The sequence below is a fragment of the Mus caroli genome, unplaced genomic scaffold, assembly GCF_978045245.1.
Source record: "Mus caroli unplaced genomic scaffold, Mus_caroli_1 scaffold_4, whole genome shotgun sequence".
Lineage (NCBI taxonomy): Eukaryota > Metazoa > Chordata > Mammalia > Rodentia > Muridae > Mus > Mus caroli.
The window spans coordinates 124121372-124142091 of NW_028227259.1; the positions used below are offsets into that span (position 1 = coordinate 124121372).

The 20720-nt window shown below is 46.3% G+C and overlaps 1 long non-coding RNA gene across 1 annotated transcript; it reads left to right on the forward strand.

Moving 5' to 3' along the window:
- The first annotated feature begins 16741 nt into the window (after positions 1-16741).
- LOC110293828 (uncharacterized) lies at positions 16742-19915 on the forward strand. Its single transcript, XR_002377860.1, has 3 exons — positions 16742-16832; positions 18740-18837; positions 19839-19915. It is a non-coding gene; the product is annotated as an uncharacterized LOC110293828 (long non-coding RNA).
- Positions 19916-20720: the final 805 nt, after the last annotated feature.

Below are 20720 nucleotides of genomic sequence, written 5' to 3' on the forward strand. Positions count from 1 at the left end.
AATTATTTCCTGGGATCAGTGCTTAAAATCAACCCTGAAAGTCACTGAACTGAGACCAGAGACTGGATTCTTTTATGCAAATGTTACTAACTCTGTCCCCTAGGGGAGCTTTACATTGGGTGTCCCCTTCTGCAAAGCCTGATCATCCCTGATTCCCAGCATTCCATGCATCTTCAGCTTTTCTTGGCCAACCACACTGCTTTAATTTGCTGTAGGGGTGCCTCTGTGGTCCTTAGTCACCTTTTCAAGTTGATGGGTTTAGCAGTAGCTGGCGATGTAGCTCAGTCCCAAGTCCTGTAGGGACAGCCTACAATGAACTACAGCAGAAAAGACCACAGCCTGTGTTTCCTCCAGCAGTCAGTTTCCACACCAGGATAGTGACATGGTTCTTGTAATACAACTTACAAGATCAACTTGCTGTGTGACCTTCAGCCAATGTCTTTCCAGTCTGGGCTGTAAGTTCTTCACGTGCAAAATGTTAAGGGGAATAGATATCTGGGCTGCAGTACAGTCATAAAATCCAGTGTCCGGGCTGGGGATGTTGCTGTCTTGGTAGAGTTCTTGCCTAGTTTGTACAAAGCCCTGGGTTTCATCCCCAGAACTACATTAGCCGGGGTTGGTGGTGCATACCTATAATCCCAGCTGCTAGGAAATGGAGTAAATCCAAGGTTATCCTTTGACACATAGCTAGTTGAGGTAGCCTGGGCTACATGAAACCCTGTCTCAAAACCAAGCAAACACACAAGCATACACATATGCAAACAAGACCCAGTCCTGTAATGTAAGCCCCAGGAAAATTATCATATGCTGCTACCTTTTTAGAAACACAAAGAGATTAAAACAAAAACAAAAACAAAAACAAAAACAAAACCAATAAGTGATGCTGTGACCCTGTTGCGTAAAGGATGCAGCTCTCAAAGCCCTGGACCAGCAATCCACAGCATTGGAGAATATTCATTAGACATCCAAAGGCTCAGGCCCCACCTCCAGTCCTTGAATCAGATGCTCTGGGGGGATGAATCGGGTCCAAGGATGTGTGTTTTAATTGACCTTCCTCTTACAGATTCCAGTATAAGGTCGTGTGTGGAAGTTGGCTGGAGCCCATTTCCAAGGGGGTCAATAACACCAATTAGCTATTGGCAGCATCACAGAGTAGTGTGTGTGTGGCAGGTGCAGGAGGCTTTGCCCGCAGGGCCGTGGAACCCATCCTCATGGGTGAATTTGCAAGATGCTGGGTGCATTCAGGGGCTCAGGTTTCTGGAGCCCTCGTTGTGAAGCTCATTGTGTACTTGTGTCTCTGGAGGACCTTCCGTAATGCTCCGATACTCAAGAATCCCCATCTCTACACAGTGGGACCTGCATAGGCTTCCTCTTCCCCCAGGTGATCCCCACATGTAGCGGAGGCTGCCAACTCGTGTAAACAGTTTCCTTGCCAGCAGGAGACTGGCTTCCATTCTCTCTTCCTTTCTGCTCAGGGCTTCACCCACCCGCAGCGTGGCAGCCGCACGCAGCGTGGCAGCCGCCCGTAGAAAGCACTCATATTCACGCATAAATCCTCCGCAGCACATGGAATCTTCTCTGTGGTCACTTTATAAATGGGGAAACTGAGGCCCAGAGGAATCCATGTGCTTCCCACCGGTTCACAGTGAGATCTTTTACAGATCAGCTTCCCTCCCCTGCCCCCCCCCCTCCCACAACTGCTCTTTTTCTCCCAAGCTGGGCAGCCAGGGGGGCTCCTGCCCCTTCCCCTCCCCACGAGCAGATCTCCAAGTCTTTCTGTGGTTTCGATTCTTCTTCTGAGACAGCATTTTGCATTTTCTCTTAAATTCCTTCCAGCTGTCAGGTAGGAGCACCGATAAGGATTTCCCCAGCGTGGAGGAGAAACATTTACCAGAGGTAGCCAGGCGCGCCAGACCCCTCCCCGACACTCTGCGAGCATATGGAATATATTGTGGTCGGAGGGAAATATATTTTAAGAATTTCTTCTGCATCTTTTCAGATGCATTCCACCAAGGATTACCACAGGTGTCAGGAAAAGGGGGCTTTCTCTCCTTCCCCACGGCGAACTCTGCAGGCATGATCAGCTTCAGAGAGGTGCTGACCAGACAGACCTCAACTTCCAGCACGAGGAGGTTCAGAGGGTCCAAGTTTTCGAGCCACAGGGTTCTGTCTTCCCTAGTGGGATGTTTAAGACTCTGCTAAACCTTTATCAAGTGTTCCACTTAGCACCACCCTTCAATGCAACCCCCTGAAGATATACGGGTCCCTTCTATTCTGTTTTCATTTCATTTGGGGTGTGTGTGTGTGCACATGAAGGTATATACATGTATGTATGTGTGTGTAGGGGGATATCCACATCTGCATCCATGCAAAGATTAACCTTGGGAGTCAGTGCAGCATAGCTTCACCTTGCTTTTTGAGATGGGTCTCTCCCTGACCTGAACCAGGCCAAGGAGGCCAGACTACCTGTGAGTGCCAAGGACCCATCTGCTTCCCTCTCCGCACTGTACAACAGCAAGCCTCCACTTTTCATGTGGGACCTAGGAATCAAACTCGGGTCCTACAGCTTGTGTGGCAGGCTCTTTACCATTTCTATAGCCCACCCCCGACATACATTGTTCTTTGTTTATATTCTATCTTCCCCTTGTGTGGGTGGCCATTTCATCTGCATGCTTCTAAAACTTCAACGCCCTGGTCAGTGCTCCTTAAGAATTCTATCTAAAGGGCTGGAGAAATGACTCAGTTTTTGGGAGCACTGATTGTTCTTCCAGAGGTCCTGAGTTCAATTCCCAGCACCCACATAGTGGCTCACAACCATCTGTAATGGGATCTGATGTGCTCTTCTGGTGTGTCTGAAGTCAGCTACAGTGTACTCATACACATTAATAAATAAGTAATAAATAAATAAGAATTATATCTAAAAGGACCGAGTCTTTTCATAAATAGTTTTCAACTTAATGCTTGCAACAGTGCAAAGGCTAGAAGCTGTTAGCTCTCCATCGTATAGGTAGAAGGGTTGGCGTACAGAGAGGTTAAGGAACTTGACACAGCCTGTATATGGCTGACCTCAGTTGCACTCAAAAGACTGGAATTCCAAAGCCTGTGCTTTTCAAGTTCCACAGTGGAAACAAGTTAAGTCTTCCAGGGCAAGGTCTTAGGTGGACACTCAGCATCCAGTATCTCCCAATGATGTCACACCCCCCCACACACACACACTGCTGATTGGTCCAGGGAATTTAAGATGACCACATCCCAGATCTGTTAGTAACACTTACTATCTGTTTGGGTGTGTTTTGTTTTGTTTTGTTTTGTTTTGTTTTGTTTTGTTTTGGTTTGGTTTGGTTTGGTTTGGTTTGGTTTGGTTTGGTTTGGTTTGGTTTGGTTTATTTTGGTTTTTTTTTTTTTGTTGTTGTTGTTCTGTTTGTGAGACATTGTTTGCCCTTGAACTCTTGATCTTCCTGCCTCAACTTCCCCGAATGCTGGAATCAGAGGTGAGCACCATCATGTCTGACCCAATTGATAATTTATAGACCCTCAGACCATCATTTATCAAGATACCAGTGACCTGGGTACGATGACCTGTTAGTCTGTTGTTACAACCTTCCTTGGTATTAAGCAAATCATTTTAGAGTCTCTTAATTCTTCTGCTTCTTTGATATATACATTCTCTTCCTCTCCCTCCTTCTCTTTCCCTCCCCTCCCTCCTCCTGCCTCCCTCTCTGTCTCTGTGTCTGTCTCTCTGTCTCTTCCCCCACCCCCCCACCCCCACACGCACAACTTGTTTGTGGTTTCCCTCGGAGTTGCAATATGATCTTCATTTATCACAATTTCCTTCGGATCAACACTAATTTAATTCTGGTAAAATATGAGAAGCTCGGCCCAATACAGTCCCATGATCTCCCTCTGCTTGGCACTTGAGTCTCGAAATCCGTTTGCCATGTAATATAAAATACACATTAAGCCATCAAAAAGCTGTTAAAATATATTGAGCATTTCTGGGAGCCAGGAGTTAGGCTGAGCACTGCTCATGGGTGATAACGTGTCATCTTGAAAACAATCAAACCCCAAACCAGAACCATGAGGGAGCCTGTGACATCCTTCCTGGGAAGGGAAGAATAGAGTCCAGAAACCATTGCCTGATTTCCTCAAGGTTGTCCTGGTAGCCCTGGTGGAAAAGAACTTCTTATAAGGTAGCCCAAGTCTAAGGAACATTCTTAGGGATCAGGGTTAGTCACAGAAGTGCTTAACTTGTAAGCATGAAGACCTGAGTTGAGTCAATCCCCAGGATCCAGTGTTTGTTTGTTTGTTTTGGTCATGCTTGGAATCCCAACAATGAGTGGGTAGGACCCTTGGCCAGACGGCTTAACTTGGTGAATCCACATTAGGGAGAGACCCTGCCTTAAAAATGAATAAATGGCCGGGCATGGTGGCGCACACCTTTAATCCCAGCACTCGGGAGGCAGAGGCAGGTGGATTTCTGAGTTCAAGGCCAGCCTGGTCTACAAAGTGAGTTCCAGGACAGCCAGGGCTACACAGAGAAACCCTGTCTCGAAAAAAATCCAAAAAAAAAAAGAAGCAAACATGGACAAATGCCTGAAGAGCTACACCCAAGTTTCTCCTTTGGCTTCTAGATGCACACACACATACCCTGTGCACACATGAATACACAAATGAACACATATACAAATAACCCTCACAGGAGTAAAGCAATTTCAGGCCAGAGGGTGAGGTAATACATCCAGATTCACGGTCATGGCAAAGGGAAAGGAAGTTTAAGGATGACCTTGCAGAATCCAACACCCATCACCTTACAGCATGGTTATTAGCAAGATTCATCTCTTCTCTGTGTACCGTTGAGGTTCAGAGCTGTCCATCACTGTGAACAAGGTTGGGCACAGTGGCACTCTCAATGCATCCTGAAGGTCCACCCCACTCTATTGCTACCTCTGACCTTGAGCTGAACGCCTCCTCCCTCTCTCTTCCATGCCTTCATCTGCAAGACACAATGTGGGGTTAGTGTAGGTGTCTTGCTCACGGAGCATTCAAAATGCAGTCAAGCGTAACTCGAATATTTTCCATTTTCTTGGTGAGCCCGAACTAATGGGTTATTGCCCAACGTGACTCAGAGGAAATCAATACTCCCTCTTAGACGAAGCAGCTCCTCCCTCTTAAACCTTCCTGCAAGCCTGGACTGGGGAGCTCCCGTGATGCACTGGAGTCCTTCCTACTGGTGTGTGGGGGACGGAGGAGCGGTTCTGGGTTTCCTCTCCCAGAACTACAGCTGAGACCGCTTCCCCTCTTTGCCCTGCCACTTCTGGAATGGGTCTGCTTTGAATCACTATGTGACATAACTCCAGAGCAGGGATTCCCTTTAACAAAAGGCAGAACGTGGTTTCAGGGCTCATTCTCATCTTGGAGCCATTCCACCCCTCCATCCTCACCCGAATCTGGAGCAAGTCAATAAATAGAAGAGTGAAGAAGGTGTTGATGGCTCTGACCACCTCCCTAAGGACGCCTCCCACACCCCATCACATCATCCCAGGAGACAGAGCCCTGCCACAGAACCTGAGCCGAGAATTCGAAAGCCCTTTCTTCTTTGGCCCTCACACCACTGTTTCAATTAGGATCAAACAAACCCCATTAATTCTTTTAAAAGCTTGAACGTGACTGGGCCAGAGTTCCAGCATGAGTTGCCTGGCTGCGGGGGCTCATGTTGTGTCTGGCTGGTCCCCATGACAGCCCATCATCGGCTACAGTACCTGGCTCTGAGTGATACTGATGGGGTTCTGCCCACCTGCCCCGACAGCGGGAAGATGACGGAACTTTACAGAGAGGCAAATCCAACTGTAAAGGATGCCATGATGAAAGAAGAAATGGAGACCACAGCTGAACTCCACACACAGCCTTGTTTCAGTGAAACGTTCCCACTCAGTGCAACACCAGAATTAATCTGGACCTAGGTCAACTACTGATCCAAAACCCACACTGAGAGTAATTTTCTAATCTTGGTTTCTTTAAGCATCAATCACCCTGGTCAGAAATGGCAGCACAGAAATACCACATGATCCGGCTAATACCACATGATCCGACTGGCTCCATTGTCTCACACCCTACTGGGCGGAGTGGAGTCACATGACTACAATTTACAGCAAGGGAAGCTGGGAAATGTAGTCTTTAGTTGGACAACCCTATATTAATCTGGGACACCTTTTGACTCAAGACTTTGCACACCAGAAGACAAACAGAAGTTTGTTTCTTATTTAATCATATTTAAACTAGCATTTAAATAATTGTCAGTATGTCATGTTGTATTTTAAGTACATGCCCATATGGGTGTGGCTGGGGGGGGTGTATGTTCTGTGTATAGTGTTCTATACAAAGTTGCTCTAGAGTTGAGCATTGGGATGCATGCTCATTATCCTAGCACTGCTCAAGTGCTAGGATAACTGGCAGGAGGGTTACATGTTCAAAGCTATCCTGGACCACATAATGAGATCGTGTCTCAAAACATCAAGAGGAAAAAAAAAATCTTTCTAGATTGCTTATATTACCTAACAAAACAAACTGCTCTGTTAACTCTGTATTGCTTAAGTCTTTACCAGCAAAAAAAGTCATCAATGTCAGCACATGTCTGTCCCTACCCTACCATGATTGGCTAAGTAAGAGTCTCAAGCATATAGAGGGCCAACTCTTTGTCTACTATAGATAATACTTAGGTGTGATACACACCGCCCTCGTGTATCTTGATAATCAAAGAAGCTACTAGGGAGAGTTTAAAAATAACCTATTTAAAAGATATGGGGAGGGCATGATCTCAGGTTCTTGGAGCTGGATGTCTTTGGGTCAGTACTTACTCAGGAAGTAGAACCCTCTGAGTATTATGGAGTTTGGGAAGTATTGTTGGGGAAGTAAGGTCTAAAAGGAAGATTCAAAGATCACAGAGAGGCTGTCAGTATTCCCCAAGGAGGGAAGGAAGCCTGAAGGTAACTTCTGTGCTTAGAGTAAGGCCATGGCAGAGCAGTGGAGACTGCCATAGAAGGCTATTGACTTTCCATAGATTTACTTATGGATTATGCCATGAAAGAAGTGGTCAGGGGTCAGAGGTCAGAGGTCAGGGGTCAAGGAGATGCTCAAGAAGTAAAGTGATCAGTGTGCAAGCATGAAGGCCTGAGTTTGTATCTCCAGAGCCCAGATAAGAAGCCAGGCATAACAGTTGTCCATGACTCCAGACTCAACTCTGCAGCACAGAGAACAGGCTGGCTGGCCTCTGGAGTTCACTAGCCAGCCAGTGGAGCCAACTGGTGTATTCTAGATTCAGTGGAAAGACCCTATGTCAAAGAATATGGTGGAGCAGTTGAGCAAAACACCCCATTTAAGATTCAAACCTTAAATGTGCCCAAAGGAAGAACTTACTATTGTTTTGTTTTGTCTTGTCTTGTCTTGTCTTGTCTTGTCTTGTCTTGTCTTGTCTTGTCTTGTCTTGTCTTATCTTGTTTTGTTTTGTAGATGAGGTTTCATGTAGCTCAGGTTAGCCCCAATCTCCCTATGTAAGTGAAGGTGACCTTGAATGATTAACTACTTCTAATCAGCACCACCAACCCAGGGCTTAGCACACCTTAGGCAAAGCACCCTGCCAAGCTACACCCATAGCTCCAGAGGGAGAATTTAATGTTTCTCTACCCCAACTTTCAAATCTCATCTGAAATTTAGTGTAAGTTTAAGCCAGGACTTGAGAAACCCTCATACCTCTGGGTGAGGTTGGAGCAACTGGATCCCTGATAGAGGTTTCTTTGGGACATAGTCTGGGATTTCTTTTTGTAAGAATTTTTTTTTTTTTTTTTTTTTTTGGCTGCGTTAATTTGTATTCGTTAAAAGTGGGCACACACATTTTCTTTCCACAGGAACTCCTGGAAGCCAAACAGAGTCATTATTATTTTATTTTGCATGGCCCTCACTCACTTTACAACTGAGCGTGGGCTGTTCAGACTTAATTTCCTCGGGGACACTCAGGGCCTGTGGCGATGGAGGATGCTGTTCCAGGGTGGAATGCAAGCCATTGCAAATGATTTGATCTCCTATGCCAGTTCCCCACTCATTCCCCACTGCAAATGCACCACATGCCCAGCCTGGTTGGAAATAGTTGGATGACTGAGCTGTGCGTTATCATCCAGGCTATGCTCATTATCCAAGTACCTTAGGCTTTCTGGAACCCCAAATAATGATCAGTGAAAGAAGCAATGGCTAGCAGAGAGATTGAACTCTCCAGTAGAAACAATATCTGGGTTGGTTACTTTTCTCTTTGCTGTGACCAACTGTCTGACGAGCAACCATTTAAGGGAGGAAGGGCTTATCTAGCTTACAGTTCAGGGAGGTACAGTCGCTCACTGCATAAAAGGCATAGCTGCAGGCAGAGCATCATTGGGTCTCGTTGCATCTGAAGTCAGCAAGAACAGAATGACCAGGAAGGGGGAGGGGGTCATGTTTTTAAAAATCAGCAAATTCCCCACTCCAATTCCTCCAGTGAGGCTCCATCTCTTAAAAGTCCCAAAAACCCTTCTCAAACAGTGCCACCTGCTGGAGACTGAGTGTTCAAACATGTGCATGTGGGGGACATTTCGGATTTCTTTTTTCTTTTCTTTTCTTTTCTTTTCTTTTCTTTTCTTTTCTTTTCTTTTCTTTTCTTTTCTTTTCCTTTCTTCTCTTCTCTTCTCTTCTCTTCTCTCCTCTTTTCTTTCCACCTTTCTCTCTCTCTCTCTCTCTCTCTCTCTCTCTCTCTCTCTCTCTCTCTCTCTCTTTCTTTTTATTTATTTATTTTTTTTCCTGTTTTTTCGAGACAGGGTTTCTCTGTATAGCCCTGGCTGTCCAGGAACTCACTCTGCAGACCAGGCTGGCCTCCAACTCAGAAATTCGCCTGCCTCTGACTCCCAAGTGCTGGGATTAAAGGTGTGTGCTACCACGCCTGGCTTGAATTTCAATACTAAGAACAGAACGAAGGCACACAGTCTTCTTAGGGTGAGAGGGAGAATACGATGCAGGAGGATACCAGGCAGTTCATTCATAAAAATGTTACTCTTAAAAAATGTAATTTTAAGCCATGCATGATGATGTATGTGATATTTCCCATTATTCAGGAGGCAGAGGTGGGCTAAACTTTGAGTTCCTGACCAGCCTGGTCTATAAGGAGAATTCCATGGCAGCCAGAGCTACACAGAGACACAGTGTCTCAAAAAACAAACAGACAGACAAAAAAGTTATTTGAACAGATCCTCTGTCTTTCATACTTAACAGTTTTCAAAGACTTGCTGTAACTGACTTTCTCGTGTTAAACAAATGTTCACTTTCATGTGTTATTCTTCAGTCATAATCTTGCTTTTGTTTGCTTAAAAGTGGGATTCCAATGTAGTATTAAACCCTGGGTCCTACAAATATATCCAGATAGTGTGGAAGAGTTGGTGACACAGGAGAAGAGATCAGAGAGACATTCCTAAGCACCTTGTTTATGGGAATTTTATTTATTTAAACAATTAGATATTTATTATTTACTTGTAGGCATGTGAGCATGCGCATGTGTGTGCAGTGCCCTTGGAGACAAAAAGAGAGTGCTTGGTCCCATAGTCTGAACCCTGGTCCTCTTCAAGAGCAGGAAGTACTCTTAACCACTGGGTCATTTCTCTGGCAGGGATTTAACAGCAGAATTAAAGAATGATCTGTATCAGAAGATGAAAAGCTGTGACCTTTGTGCCTGATCAGTCCAGCTAGGGATTTTCATAAGTAATGCATCACTGCAACATGGCTGAGCTCATTTGTTTGTATATTGCCTGTGACCGTTGCCACCCATGACATGGGTAGAGATGAATGAACAACAACCTGGACTGTTAGGTGTGGGGAAACCTGCTAATTAAGGTTGCAGTCTACCATTGTGTGGACTCCCTTTCCATCAGGGGTTCTCCTTCTCTGACCTTGTCTGGGGAGCCCGAACGCCCCACTCTTTACCTGTGGACTGTCACTTAGCCTTGGTGAGATTACAGGTTCAGCTGCCTTTCTCCCGATAAGAACCTGTCCAGCAAGCATCTGGAATCACTAGACTGCTGCTCCATGCAAATGAGGTATTATCCGGGTACCCTAAGCTGTAGCCAATGATGCATGCCCACCCTAGAAATCCCTACCTGGTTCCTCAAAAAACTATAAAGCCCTTGGTTCACTCCAATTAAAGTTGAGCTGCCTCTCTGAAGCTCATCCTGGTAGTCATTTCCACCCTATCCACTGGTTGTCTGAAACCCTGTTCATCAATGCTACATCCCTTGTCCTTGTGGGCTAGTGGCCAACGACCCCAGGGAGAAGGAAGGGCCACAGTTGGGCATGTGAGGTTTAGCGCCTTTGCCATTTGGTCTTTTGCCAAGTAAACTGACTTCTGCTCTGCCAGGGACTAAAGAGAAGCCTAGTTTCTGAAAGTGGACAGGTCCCTCATGAACCACATTCAGGCCAGGAAATATCCCACTAAAAAGACTAGTCTCCACTCGATCCTCCTCTCTTGTTCAAACACTTTTGATGAATCCCTGTTACCCACAAGACTTTAACCAGGAAGAGCTAGACTTTCTGAGTCCAAAACCTGCAAACCTACCTGTTAGCCAGTGTTTTAGACTCTCGAGGGCAGAAGCAGTTATAGACTCAAAGGCTACACCTGGAAATGAGCCCAACTAGAAAGACTACATTTTCCAGGCTTCTTTGCAGCTACATAGCCATGTGACTAATTCTCATGAATGAAATGTTCATAGTTAAATGTAACTTCCTGGCTGTTCCATCTTCCTCTTAACTCCCTCCACTGAGTAGGAAATGGCTTTTTTGGGCTATTGCAGGGTGGGAGTAGTAGGTTCGGGTGAGATACCCAATGGACCGATTCCATGCCTCTCGCTCTGTAGAATGACTCCAAGAGCCTGGGTCCTTTAGGTTCAAATTCTTACTGGGTAGAGAAGAAAAGGTGTGTTCTATTTAAGCTCTGATTCCTTTAGCTATTGCTGTGGTGGCTGAGCCTGTTTCTTGGCCAGTAACTGCCTCTTCTTGCTTGCTTTGTTTTGCCTTTTCTGGGGTGGATTTTAGGAAAGGCTGGTGGAATGCTTCTGTGAGCTTGGGAACCTTTGATGGGAGGAATAGATACCCCAGATTCCCCCAGTTATGTACAGCTCCATGCTCAGAAATTGGAGCCCAGGCCTTCTAGAACACACTGATTTTATGCGGCCGTCACTCCACCAGCCACCACGATATTTCAGGCAAAATAAACAGGGTCAGTTATTGCCATGGAAACTTCACACTTTGTAGGAAGGAAGTTGGAGCTTGGACAAGGGACAGGTTTTCCCCAAGGAGAAAGAAACAGGCTGCTTGGACTCTTCTGAGTGGACTGGGTTGGCCCCCTCTCAACTCGGATTAACGAGTGTCAGGCTTCAAGACTAATGGGCTGGGGATTTGCCTTGCTGATTTCTGGCTCCTTCTTGGTAGTTTCCGGGCCCCCCTTCACCACTGCAGTCACTGAAGCATGGCAGCAAGTGGGGTTGGGTGCGAGGGCTCCACCCTACCACAGAAATCTGGGGCTTGCCCTGCCTAGCCTGAGGCCAGCAAGGAATGATCAATGCCAGCTTAAGCCTTCTTCTCCCTTCCTAGTCCTCATTTATGGGAAAGGAACAGCTGGCCTTATAAAAATAATTGAATCTACATTGTACATTGACTGAGATTCAACTTCTAAATTTTGCACAGTGCCTGGCAGACCAAGCCAAGCCCAGGATCCCCCCACTCTTACTTGTTTCCTTAGCAGAGTTTAGAATGGAATTATCCCTGAAAGGAGGCAAACAGAGAGAAACCATCAGAGCTGTGCTCTCAGGGCTATTCTGCCCCAGGTAGGTGAACTCAGTGTTCTTGCTGAAGCCCCAGGGAATTCAGCAAGCACCGTGACTGCTATGTTCTCTGATTCGGTGTCCTGAAATATCATACCGTACCCTATAAATATGTGCACTTGTTTCCTGTTGGTTAAAAAAAAAAACCTGACTTGACTTAGGCTCCTAAATTGGCCAGCATACTTTGGCTTATAACGTTCGTCGAGTGAAAAGTACTTCACACAGGGCCTCAAAAGGAAATGGTGTAGTGCACACTAGGTAATTGGAGGAGAATTTAATAATGACACTGTTTATGAAAGTGTGAGTAGGAAGTTTGAGTATGCTGTTGGGGAATGTTTCATATTGAGTAATAGAAAAAGGGTGTGTGTGCACATGTATGTGTGTATGTATGTACTTGTATGTAATGTGTGTGCGTGTGTATGTAAGTGCATATGCATATGTATATGTGCATACATATGTGTGTGTGCATTGTGTGCTTATACATGTGTGTGTTTCAGTATGTGTGTGTGTGCCTGTGTGTGTGTGTATGCCTGTGTGTGCATGTGTGTATATGTGTGTGCAGTGCGTGCATTGTGTATATGTGTGTGCAGTGTGTATATGTATGTGTATGCATGTGTGCACATGTGTGTATATGTTCATGTGCATATATATGCATATAAGAACTTGTTCATATATGTGTGCACATGTGTGTAAATGTGTCTATATGCATGCATGCATGTGCATGTATGTGTGCATATGCATGTGTGTGTCTCAGTGTGTGTGCCTGTGCATGTGTGTGCACGTCTGTGTGTACATATGTGTATATATATGTGTGCATGTGTGTATGTTCATGTGCATATATATATATATATATATGTATAAGTACTTGTGTATACATGCATGTCCATGTGTGTAAGTGCATGTGCATATGTATGTGTATGTGTGCAATGTGTGTGCCTGTGTGTGCCTGTGTGTATATGTGTGTGTGCAGTGTGTATATGCATGTGTATGCATGTGTGCACATGTGTATATATGTTCATGTGCATATATGTGTGTGTAAGTACTTGTGCATACGTGTGTGTAAATGTGTGTGCATATGAATACATGCATGTGCATGTATGTGTGTGTATGCATGTGTATGCATGTGCATGTGTGCATGTGAGTGTGCACTCCAGTTATAAACAGATGAGAGAATGTGGCTGTCCCTAGAACACACATACACAAGTGGGGAACTTGCTTGGAGATGTCTGCCTGAGACGGATCATCATCAATCTCATGAGTAGATGAGTCAGCCCCAGTCCCTCCATCTTATCTGAGTTTCTTTAGAATATACTGGGAAGGTTGGTGATGCCTAGGCAAGCAGCTTCTGGATGCCTGGTGCATGGGGTGGAGACACTTGTGGTGGCATTCATTGTAACAACAGCCAGGAATCAGCTCAAGGCATGTTCTCAGCAGAATGGATAGATAGAGAGTGCCATGTCCATCTGTCAGAGCTCCCATCAATGGGAGAACACAGATGAACTATAGCCCTGCTCTCTGAAATGGGAAGCCATCCAAGATGGAATGCTGAGCCCAAATGTAAGCATACGGACCCAATCACTCATTTATAAAATGCAAAAAAGCACACAAAGACAACAAGCTGTGTACAGACGTGGGGGCGTACACAGAAATGATGGATACAAAGCCTACGGAGCTCAGCCATAGTGAACCTGGCTGGTGTACATAAAGCTGTGGGTTCTCTAGAAGTTGCTTGTCAAAAAGATGGTTTTATGGAGAAGGTGCTCAGGAGGGCTTAGGGGACACTTTCAAAATAAGAGCAGAGCCATCCTGGTTCTCAGGGAGGTGAAGTCAAAGGTGATAGGGATTGAATCTTAATCCACAGGACTGAAGCTGAGCCTCTGCCCAGGCCTCTTTCATTGGTTAGGTTGAAGAAATGCAGGGGGTAGCGGGGGGCAAAGAGATTTCTCAAGGAGAGGGGGTGGAACATAAATGGTTTGTTTTCTGTCCAACAAGTGTTTAGTGACTCTAGCATGCCAGGCACTGTCCAAGGTGCTGGCAATTTGGAAGTAAACAAAACAGACTGGAAATCTATCCCTGAAGTGTGACAATATGTGTGATGAAGACCAAAACAATTACATAAATATGATACTTCTTTTCTTTTTCTCCATAAGTATTTTAAACATTATGCTGTGTGTCTATGTGCACCTAAGTATTGTTCTGACAGACACCAGAAGGGGGTGCTGTATCCTCTGGACCTGGAGATACTGGCAGTTGTGAGCTACCTAACACAGTGCTGGGATCCAGACTGTGGTCCTCTGCTAGAGCCACAGGCACTCTTAGCCAATGAGATGTCTCTCTCGACCCTTGAATAAAGTTCGAAAAACATCATTTGTCTTTGTAGCATTAAATAGGGACGTAGAATCAGCAGAGAGAAGCCCCTGGACCTGCATGAGAGGGGTGGCCTTGGTTAGGCTGATGGAAGTGGAAAGAGAGGTAGGAAATATCTCCTCTCCTTGCCCTACTCCTTACTCAGAACCTGTCCCTGATGGGCCTGGGAACAAGGTCAAACATATCACACATACAAAGGGCAGCCTCTGTTGGGATCACTTATCAAACATGCTTTCTCCTCCCAGGACAGCTGGTTCCCATCCGAGGTATGCAGCCAGTCAGAGAGAGAGCCACATGTGAGACTCTATCCAATAACCTTGGGTACCCATGGATTATAGGAGCTGGGGACACGGAAAGAGTTATGCTGAAGGAGAAGGGGACATGCTGCATGTTAGCAACTTGCCCTGAACACCAACTGGATTGATGGAAGAACCTTCCAGAAACATGTCCCAGAAACCACCAATGAAAGTCACTACCAGAGATGGGTGTCGGCCATATGCTGGCCACCTTGATGGATGCAATGGATGTATTCTCCATCATTATCTCTACAAGCATCTCCATGGCAACACTGCCACTGCCACCTTTAGTCAGAGGAAAGGTAAAAGCCAAGGGTGGGGAGATAGCTGGGCAGTTGAGGACACAGTGATGCTTTTGCAGAAGACTCCAGTTTGGTTCTCAGTATCCCTATCAGCTGGCTCACAACTGCCTGCAACTCCTTCTCTGTGGGTAGGAGGATCTGATGACTTCTGTATTCTTCAGGCACCTGGTGTCTCTCTGTCTCTGACTCTCTCTGTCTCTCTCTCTCACACAGACACAAACACCCCCCCACACACACAAACACACACACACACCACACCACACCACACCACACCACACCACACCACACCACACACACACAGAAACATAAAATATATCTTAGTATGAGAAAATATAACCTCTCAGGTTGGTCAGAAAGCTTGGAGTGGACAGAGGACTTTTTGTGTATGCAAAATAAACCCTCTTAGCCATGGTCAACATTGGTTAGAATTCATTCAGTTTAAGTTTTGAGCAAAAAGGATAATTTCTCAACTTATATACAATTTTTTTTTCCTATATCTATGTCTGCACGTGTGGTACTGGTCTTTGGACCCAGGATCTCCCACATGCCAGGGGAGTGCTCTAAATTTACTTTAAATTAAATTCATTTGGATGAATTATTAAACTGAAATATTAAAAATAAAAAGAACTGGGTCTGGAGATCGTTAGAGTTCTCATAGTGTGCACAAAGCCCTCAGGCGCAGAAGAAATCAGGCAGGAGAATCAGGTGTTCAGGGTTCTCCTCGGCTACACAAGGAGCTGGAGACTAGCCTGGGCTATATGAGATTTTGTCTTTAAGAAAAAAAAGAAATCCTAGACCAGAAGAAAAAAAATCCCCCCATCTCCAAACTTGCACAGCACACATTTAAGTTCTAGAGACATCAGTATACACCATGTTATGTTTCAGTTAGGTACACTGTGAGCAAAACTAATTCTTCTTAGCCATTCAGATCCTATAGCCTTTCTCCGCTTTGCGCAGTGCCCAGGGAAGAAGGTGTTGGATTCCTTTGCCAGTTCCCGACAAGGCTTGGAAAGTGAGGGGCTTCAGCACCTCAGGCCCCCAAGCCTAAAGTAATAATGGCACCTTCACTTCACTAACCCCCAAATACTTCCAGGTCCCGCCTCAATTCCCCTAAGCCCCACCCCCACCTTTACAAGCAATTCCTTTATTTAAATATTCAAATGATCCAGCTTAAATTTGATATACTTTCCTGCTGGGATATAGACCCTAAGAAAACCCTGTGATCCTCATCTTCTGAGGCAGGCAACTCCAGCTTGTTCCGGCTGCTGTGACCAGCTGCCTCCTGGTCCAGGCTGTGGGTGCCACAGGGATCAGCTCTCTGTTAATGAAGATATATAGTTTCCTGTAATTGTTCACTAATGAAAAGACAAGAAAAAAGTTGCGATGAAGATGTTTGTACCTTTGCGCACATACATGCAAGTCTCTGCAGAGTAAGGTCTCTAGAAAAAAAAAATCTCTTCTGGGTCAAAGGGTTCACAAGACTCAAATAACCACGGTAAATGTGCCTGCGGGAAAGTACGCCGCAGACTTTCGTTTTTTTATTGAGTGCTTCCTTTGAAACTCGGTTTTCAGAGATTAGCCAGGGACCACAGAGGACGACTGACCCCGAGGATGGTGGGAAAGAGAGTCTAGGGGCTCCAGATGCCAGCGACGTGGCCCCAGCCTGGCGGGTTCTCATCCCTGGAGGCCGTGCCTTCTTGTGGAACACAGACAGCACCGCTGAGCTGGGGAGAGAGGTTGAAAGTATAGAGATAAATGCTAACCTCCAATGTAAACACTTCTGAGGGCTGGACGCTCTCTGAATGCGTCATAATCCCTGACCCTGGGAGGGGATGCGATAGCTGAGCAGACCACGGCTGGAGCTGGCCAGAGGAAAGGGAGATTGCGTGAAGATGGGAAGACACCGGGGCCAGGAAAAGCCATCCTTCATGAGCTTGACAGCCCTGGGAGCCGACACAGGGACTTACTGAACGGGACTAAAGGTTGAAGCCAGGGCTACACATGGGCTGAGGGACCCCTCCTCACGGGTCAGAGGAAAGTCCCCGTCTGGGGCCTGTCCAAGGCAGTACCAGATAATGTGTTTTCTTTGAGACAGGGTCTCACGTATCCCAAGCTAGCCTGGAACTCACCGTATACCCCAGGATAACCTTGAACTCTTGATCAGGGTTATAGGCAACCACCTCTGTCCTGGTGCATTGAACCCAGAGCTCTTGAATGCTACACTCTCAACCCACCTTCCTTCCAATGGCAGAAAGCGGGGCCACATCTCTAAGACAAGAGGGGAGAGGAAGCTGCAGCAGGCAGCTAGGCTCAAGCAGCGGCAGACTGAAAGCTGGGTGCACTCACTTTCATCCTGGGTGACCCCCTCCCTGAGCCTCCATCCTTACAGGAGTATAAAGATGGCCACAGCCTCAGAAGGACAAACTGCCAGGCTCAGTATATGGAATATATTCTCTGTAGGCACTGCGAGCTGTGTCTCCCCTGGATGCAATGGGCGGCTGTGGTGTTTGCTTGCTAGACTCTTCTTCTGCAAAGCCACTGGTCACTTCTCCACCAAGAGGTGGCATCTGACTATCTGGCTGATTCCCTTGAGCGTGGGCTGGCTTGGAGACCCACATAGCACCAGTGCAGAAAGCTTTAGCTTTCCAAAGGCCCTGCCTACTTACCCTCTAGAACACCAGCTTCTAGTCAAGGAAGGAGTACCAGCAGTATGCAGATACCTGAGCCCAGACAACGCTGACATGTTTAGGGTGCCTCCAGATCATTCTGTCCCTTGGCCTCTACTCCCTGTAGTTCAAGTCATTACCATTCAAGTGACTTCCCATTGGAAGCTCTAAATGCTGTGGTTTTGTCAGATGTTGCCACTGGTACAGTTTGAATCAGGGATGTACAGCAGAGGGTCACATGGTGAAGGCTTGGTGGCTGATCTGTGGCACTTGTGGGAGATGATAGGATCTCTAAGGGAAGTAGTACTCATCACAGTGATAAAAAGATGGCTGGTCCACCATGGGTGCTGTGTCTAACTTCCTACCCAGAGAGTCTGTGAGCTAAGTAAAGTGGCCAGTGTTCATTTGGGGGTGGGGGACACCATGACATCCAGCAAGGGGGAGCTGGGGTATGAGCTGATGTGGTTCTAATTCCCCAAACACAGCTTGGTCCAGCACGTCTTACCCCTTGCTGGTGTGGTAGATTCTAGAAGCATAAATGGTCCTTGTGCCTGCCCCAAGGGGTGTTGGGAACTCAGAGCTTGCCACTGTATTGGTCATTTGCCAGGGGTTGTAATGAGGGATAGGGATGATGGGAAACCTTCCTGGGAAGGTGGTGTCTTCTCCTCCTGCTCTCTCTCCTCCCCCATCACACAACAGTCTCCTCTCTTCAGCCTTGTCAGAACGTGGCCCTCAGCCACGTTTAAAATGTAGCATGGGAGTTGACACCAAGAAACATCATAACTAATACAGGTGACAAAGATGGTCAGGCCAGTCAGCTTAGATCAAACCCCAAACAGATCCTAGGGAGTCATGGTATAAATCATGTAGCCAAAGCTGGCCTCAAACTTAGGCTCCTTCTCCCTCCACCTGCCAACAGCTGAGACTATAGGTTTGTACTATCATGCCCTGCTTAAAGGCCCTCCAATGGTTTATGTGGTAAAACAAGAGATCCCAGCATAGCATTGTTGGGAAATGTTAGAACTTTTGAGAGGTGAAGCTTGGTGGTCAGTCACTGGGGGTAGTTTTTTTTTTTCTTTTTGAGACAGTGTCCCACTAGGTAGACTGAACTGACCTTGAACTCACAGAGACCCACCTGGTGCTGCCTCCTGGGTGTTGGGATGAAAGGGGTGTGGCCCTGGAGGACTATGATGTGGCAAATCACTTTCTTTTCTTTACTTCAGCAGTATGTTGGGGTCAGCTACACTACACACTTCTACCATGATGCATTGCTTCACCACAGGTTCCCAAACAGCCAGAATGAACATTGTCACCTTTTAGAGTGAGTATTTTTGGTATTTGTTACAGTGATGGAAGGCTAACCCAGGTACTGTCTGAGAACAGGGTGCTATGACTGACCCTGTTATCAACAAGAGTAATTGTGTAAGAACTGTCCATCCACGATCATATGAGAACTCTCCATTGTAAATGACAGAAAACCTCAGACTGAGCCTCTGAAGACAACTGATAAGCTGCATGCGATGCATTTCTGTGTGCATGCGTGTGTGTTCGTGTGTGTGTGTGTGTGTGTGAACATGGAGGCCGGAGGTTGTTGAGATCAGGTGTCTTCCTTGATCTCCTTAGTTTAGATCCCCTTAGATGGATTTCTAAGTGAACCTGGAGCTCATCCATCAGACAGACCTGCTGGCCAGTGAACTTCATGCTTCATGGACTTTGCTGTCTACACCTCCTCAGTCCATACTGCCATTGTGACAGCTGTCTTGTCTGTCTGACTGACTGACTCTTCCTTCCTTCCTTCCTTCCTTCCTTCCTTCCTTCCTTCCTTCCTTCCTTCCTTCCTTCCTTCCTTTTCTTTCTTTCTTTCTTTCTTTCTTTCTTTCTTTCTTTCTTTCTTTCTTTCTTTCTTTCTTTCTTTTTCTTTCTTTCTCTCTTCCTTCCTTTCCTTCCTTCCTTCCTTTCTTCCTTCCTTCCTTCCTTCCTTCCTTCCTTCCTTCTGTCATCCCTCCCTCCCATCTTCCCTCCTTCCTACATACCTCCTTCCTTCATCCATCCATCCTTCCTTCCTTTTCTTCCTCCTTCCTTTATCCTTCCCTCCTTTCTTCCTTCCTTGTTTCTTCTTAACATAAGTGTTGGGGATAAGATCTCAAGTCTCCACCTTACCCAGCACACACATTACCGACTTGAGCTACCTCCCAGGACTCAAATACTCTTTTAAGCACTAGTGTCCCTCTGGATTGGGCACAGCTTGGAATCTCCTCCTTTGTAGTGGCCAGCTGGCATTTAGGGATGTGCCATGCAAAACACTATCATCTTAATTTCCAGGCTCAAGTTGGGTATGCAGAGACCAGGAAGACTTTGGGAGACACCATCCCACCTGAGGATAACAGGCGCTAACTATGCTTGAGGTCAAGTGGGTGGTTGTTTCCTTTCTGTCCCTGAAATTTCTATTCTCTGCCTCTCTCTGCTACCCCCTACCTTAGCTTATATTTTGTTTTACATTATGAGTGTTTATGCCTGTGTGTATGTCTGTGCACTTCCACAGGCATGCCTGGTGCCTATGGAAGCCGGAAGAAGGCATTGGATCCCCTGGAACTGCCATTACAGATAATCATGAACTGTCATTTGGGTGGTGAGAACAGAGCCCAGGACCTCTGGAAGAGCAATCAGTGCTCTTAACCACTGAGCCATCCCTCCAGCCATCTCTATTCTCTGCTTGTCTTTTATGTCTTAGTTCTTCCATATTCAAGTCTCTGAACACCCCACTGCTGATCACTTGTTACATGTGCTGTGGGCTTGGCCAGTGTGCCTTGAGGCTGTGACAGCCCTGCTAAGAGGTGAAGTCAGAGGGGCAGGTTCCAGCCACCTACACCCCAAGTCCCGCAGTCTCCAGGGTTTGGTCAGCCTGGTGCGCACTGGCTGGCCCTCTCCTTGTGGTTGTGGCTGGTAGCCTGGGAGGGAAGAGAGTGGGGTAAGCCACTCACCCCCACGGCTGCCTTCTGAGGCCAGCCAGCTCGCCGGGCCATTAACCAGGCAAGCCACGGCAGCAATAAAATTAATTTCCTTTCCTAATATATACAAGGCTTTCTTCAGGAGACGTAGGGAGCGATTTGATCAAAGTGTGTAACTGGTATTCTGGCGCTATCACTTTCAGCCCTTTAATGCCCTCCTGTCAAAACAAAATCCTGAAGAAAGGCTTTGAGCGGA